We start from the raw sequence: 6000 nt of genomic DNA on the forward strand, positions 1-6000 counted from the left end.
TGGCATGGAGGATCTATTTCCCAACTGCTCTTATGAGAGAAAAACTTTGGCTTCTTTAAATTTGAACTATTTATTTGTTCATTTATTTGTTTTCACCATCCTCTAACTTAAGGTTTGCACGTCTATCAGTGTTTTTCATTACAAACACAGCTTTATTAGTGGTTAGCTCTCTTGACACCAGTGCAATCATTATGCGCCTTTATAGGCTAATAAGACTGTGACAGGAGTTTGTTATGCTTATTAGGACTTCAAATTTATGAAAATTTCACTTATTAACATTGTCCCTAGATCTGGTTATTTACTATGTTAAGAATTTTTGAAATATTTTGATAACCGTGCTTAATGGGAATTGCTTGTTTTGAGATTCCCATGAATGAAATTTATGCATTAAAATCAGCAATCTGAGGACTGGTGATCACTGCATTTTGTTGCGTTTGCACTCTACCTTAAATCATCTCTGCTCTTGTCCTGTGTTCCTCCCCAGCAACTTTGCAAGCAAAGTACCCTTAAGGAATGAAGGTCACGACTCTTTCTCCAGCTCATATGGCCAACGTCTCCATGGGAAGCATGTAGCATTACCAGGGCTTGGAAACCATGCAAGAATGCTCTGGCCACAATCCCTACTTGGTTTGCTGTGGAGGTCTGCTAGCCTGCTGGGGCGCACTAGCAGAGCATCCTCTCTGTGTATGTGTTAAGGTGCTCTCAACATAATTGGTGGATAACATGCTCTGAGCTCTCCCTAAGCTCCCAGCCAATGCCTTTGGCTTTCCAGCCTCCTGCCAGGGCTCCAGACCTCCCACTATTTGGGAACCTAAGAGCAAATACTTGGCAAAGCAGAACACTGCAGGAGCTGACTCCAGTTGCATAGTTGATTTCAGTTCTCATTTGTCAGTGCTTGGGCCCCACTGGTTGCTGGAACCCTTTGGCATCTCCACCCTGTTCACAGAATCCAAAGGAAGGAGTGCAGCTACCCTGATGGGTCTTTCCAAGCTGCCACTAGATGGGGAACAAAGGGACACATGTCTTACTCCTTCTTCTCAAAGAGCGGACATATTCTGGTATATTTCCCTAAATATATCACATTTTAATTAATCACACTGCTCTAATCTTAGACATTTCAGGTAGCCTTTGGTACACATCTGTATGGCTCAGACTATACATATATTCATTGAAATTATTTCAGGCAACATGTGATCTCACACACACACACATACACACTTCTCTGATGGATCCATAGAAGAATATTGAACTATAGGGGGCTTTAGATTCAGTGTTGGCCTTTGGGGGTGTGTGTAGGGGGACCATGAAACTGGGAGGCAGAGAAAACTAACACCATAGGCCTTCAATCTAAAGACAGATTCCACTAATCCTGAGAAGCACTTCTGGCACGGGATGGTGGCCCTCCCACTTCTCAACGTGGGGATTCTTTGCTACCAGCTTGCCCACCCAAGGGCCCAGTCTCAGAATAACCCTCAGCCCTCATCTGATCTGTTACCAAAGAGACAGAAATAAGGAGGCTTGAGTGCAGCACGCAGGCTGATTTCCTAGGTAGCCAGTCTGTGTCTTCCATGTCTCAGTGTTATTTTAAGGGAAAAACAAAAACAAACATGAATTGACTGAACAGGAGGGAAGGGCTGCTTCATTTGTTGCTAATGCGTGCTCTAGGCTTTGTGGGTTTGCCTCTTGGAGGGCAGGCCGTTGTCTTCCAGCCAGAGTCCTCCTGACTCTGGCATTTAACAGGGTCTGCCTTTAGTGTCTTGGCCAGGGTTTCCTTAGACAGTAAACAGCCCCTTACTACTGCCTTTTACACCACCAAGAAAATGAGATTACTCTGAGAGGAGACAGCAGCTCCAGGCTGCTGTGGAAAGGGCGCTCCGACTGTTTGTTTGGCTGAAAGGCACCACACAGCACAGCTCAGGCTTGTTTAAAATTAGCTTCCCCCATAAATCACTTGCACAATGAAGTGAAGTGCCTGCCTCTGCCCTCTGACATATTTGTGTCTCTGTTTATTTTTAATGATGACATGGCTCTTTCTGTCTCCAGTTGGCTCTTTATCTTCCACATTCCCAAACACTAAAATCAGTGCCAAATGAGCAAAATCTAAGAAATGGCAGGGAAAAAGGATTTCCTTTGCTTGAAACACAGAAGACGGTGGAGAATCTTTCTGCCTTGACCAGATTATAGTGCCTTAAAAAGGTTTCACTGGCTAAGACAAAGGAATGATGACAGGGGCCACATCAAACATGTAGATAAGACGGTCATACACATGAAATGAAAACACTTTAGAAAGAAAAATAAATGAAAACAAATATAGATAGATAGATAGATAGATAGATAGATAGATAGATAGATAGATAGATAGATGGATCTATCGATGGATCTGTGGATCAATGGATCAATGATAGTTAGATGAGAGAGAGAGAGAGAGAGAGAGAGAGAGAGAGAGAGAGAGAGANGAGAGAGAGAGAGAGAGAGAGAGAGAGAGAGAGAGAGAGAGAGACAGAGACAGAGAGACAGAGAGACAGAGAGACAGAGAGACAGAGAGACAGACAGAGAGACAGAGAGGATGGATGCATAGATAGATAGGTAGGTAGATAGTCAAATATGTGATCCTCTGAGTAGCATAAGAGGTTAGTAGAGGAACACAGTGACTATATAGTTCATTAGCAAAACCTTTCAACTTTGATATCCATATGTGTTTTTCTTTTAACAAGTAGTGTGACTGCAGTTTCTGCCTAAAGCCTTGGGAGAACTAGAGGCCTGCTACTTCTAAATGAGTACACAGTCTCATAGTTGTCGTCAATCCAACTTTTATTTTAAAAATCTATTTATATAGAGTTAACTTCAATAATTTATAATGGGAAAGACACAATATTTGACCCAGTGAGAAGTCCAAAATATAGAATATTCTTAGAGACAGGGCAATTTTATTAGACATGTCACCACCGTTTCAACTTAAAAACTCTATCTGCTAGGAAAAGCTCCCAGAACAACTTTCCCACCCATCGCACAGAACACAAAGAAAGAGCAGCAAAGTGGACACCAGGATTAAAACTCACACAGGAGGCCAGAGCCAAGAGTCAGGGGTGTCAAGGAGATGATAGCCAACTTTGGTGGACCAACCATTTATTACTACAAATAGGTAATTTACTCAAAAACTCTGATTGGACGTGAAAAGTGCTCTGCGGGGTTTCTTTCTTGTGAGTGCGGTCTCCGTGAAGCAAGAATGATTTTTGTTTTCTTATTGGAATTTTTAGTAGTCGCATCTTAGGGAAACCACCTGTAGAACTAGGAAGGAGGGGTATTAGTTCACTAGGCCACATTACCCCGTAGCATAAGGCAAGAATGCAAACATAAAATCGCCGGGCGGTGGTGGCACACGCCTATAATTCCAGCACTGGGGAGGCAGAGGCAGGCAGATGTCTGAGTTTGAGGCCAGCCTGGTCTACAAAGTGAGTTCCAGGACAGCTAGAGCTATACAGAGAAACCCTGTCTCGAAAAACCCTAAATAAACAAATAAATAAATAAATAAAGTCACAGCAGCGCAGCACCTCAGGGATGGTGCCCTGAATTTCCCTGGCCTGAGCATTGACTTCAGAGATTCAGCTGCCCCTGCACTGCTCAGTCAGGACTCTGCTTAAGGAAAGCGGATTAGAGCTTAGACACTGCTCTAGAAGATGCACAGTTAATTGTCTTTTGAGGAAAGAAAGTAAACTCCTCCTGTGGAGGAGGGTGTGAAGACAAAAATCATAACCACATCCACCGGAATAGCCAAGTGAAAGTGATTCTCATAAATCAGGATTATCTACTCACTTGCTGACAAACAGTAGCCTTCAATGAAATTCTTTCATCACGGGTAGAGAATATGAAAAGTACTTTTAAGAATTGAGCATAAAAACTTTATATGACCCAGCACAGGGGAAGGCCAGTGCCAAGAAGTAGGAGTGGGTGGGTAGGGGAGCAGGGGCAGGGGGAGGGTATGGGGAACTTTCAGGATAGCATTTGAAACGTAAATATAGAAAAAAAAATAATAATAAAATATCAAAAAAGAATTGAGCATAAGAATAGCTATATGAAGTAATCTATAATGAAAATGGTTAAAAATAAGGTCATAAAAGATAAAAAAGGAAGTATATGAACATATATCAAAGTAGTAAACGACTTTGTCTCAAGGAAGTAAAGCAGAGAGCAACAGATGAAGACACCCAGCATCTCCCTTTGGCCCCTGCACATGTGTGCACACGTGTGCACACACACACTCAAGTGAAGGCCACACACACACACACACACACACACAGAAACAAAATAAAAAGAGTATGACCATGAAGTCTATGTTTGAGTCAGTAAGAAGCCAAACCCATATTGTATGAACTCACAATGAGGACAAAACACAGAGTTTGAGAAGGTCTCTAAAAATACAGGTATAATGGTGAAGGAAGAGACGAGAGCGGGATACAAATGAGTGCAGTTTTGAAGCAATACCAGAATGGCTTGGGGGGGGGAGACAACAAAAACAAAACAAATCAAAATAATAAATAAATAAATCGAATCAGAGAAAAGATCTTATAGTGCATTGCCAAGGAGTTCATGACATTTCAGGGAAGTCAGTGGGTGGGAGCCAAGTGTGGTTGTGTGGAGAGCCGTGTACAATAGGCTCAAAGGTTAAGAAAACGAAAATTGGAAAGTTTGGATAATTTGACCAAAGCCAAGAGTTAGAAAGGACAGGCAGAAACTTCAACGTATGAATTATATATTAGACTCAGCCAGCTTGTGGCGTTACCTGGACTGCTAAACTAAGCTGTGTAAATACAGTGGGCCTCAGCTAATTCAAAAGAACTTCCATCCTTCATGGGCAAAGACTAAATCTCTTCTTTGCTTCATTCTTCTCTATAGCAAATGTTAATAGTAGGACACCATGCTGGACACTTTAATATAGCTCCACAACCCAGGCTATGCAAAAATCTAAGAGTGTATGTAAATCATTCCCATGACACATGTTCCATACGCGGCTAAGCGATGCTGAGACAGACCATCAGAAGCTGTTGTTTGTGTTTCCTTATATTTTCCCTGTGTATTTATCATTTTTTGTTCTTCCTGTTTCTCCTGGCATTTTGTACCAACCATCTGGGATCATTTTGTAACTTCCATTGGTAGCATCTGCTTGTGCTAAAGTGTCTCCATTGTTCTTGGCGCTAAAATGTCTTCATTTTACCTTCGTTCTTAAAATGATATCTTGCCGTGCAGTTCTGGCATAGGAGTGTGGTTGCTTCCTTATTTTTATTGTTTTTCAGGAAATGGTAAGCATGCCCTTTTCTTCTGGTCTCTATTGTAGCTGTTGAATAGTCAGCAACCCTGCTCATCTGAAGAGAACGTGTCTATTCCTCCACCCTCTTATGGTTTTTCTTCTCCTTTACAGTTGCTGCAGTGTGCCTAGAAGATTCTTTTAAGAGATGTACTTATTTTTATTTTATGTGGATAGGTGTTTTGCCTACAAGTCATGTCTATGCACTACACGAATATTGTGTTCACCAAAGTCAGAAGAAAACATCGAGTCCTCTGCATGTAGCCATACATGCATGTATGCATGCAGATGTGAGGCTCCACATAAGTGCTAGGATCTGAATCCAAGCCCTAGACAAGACAAGACAGTCCTCTTCACCAATGAGCCAACTCTCTAGTCTCAGATGATGGTTAATTCCTACTTTGGAACACTTTTGGTTTTTAGAACCTGACAATCTGCATCTGTTATTATTTCTGAAGATATTTGAACCCAATGTCTCTTCTGCCATCGATCTGACATGGTATATATGTTATTCTCCATCTCCTGTGTTTTTATTATTACTATTAAATACATGTTAGAATTTCTATATGCATATTCTAAATCTACACTGCTTAAAACAGTAGCCCTAGAAAGATATATTTGTATAGAATTAACCTTAACTAGGTAAAGGAATCTCTCTCTCTCTCTCTCTCTCTCTCTCTCTCTCTCTCTCTCTCTCT

The sequence above is a fragment of the Mus pahari genome, chromosome 3 (genome assembly GCF_900095145.1).
Source record: "Mus pahari chromosome 3, PAHARI_EIJ_v1.1, whole genome shotgun sequence".
NCBI classification, from domain to species: domain Eukaryota; kingdom Metazoa; phylum Chordata; class Mammalia; order Rodentia; family Muridae; genus Mus; species Mus pahari.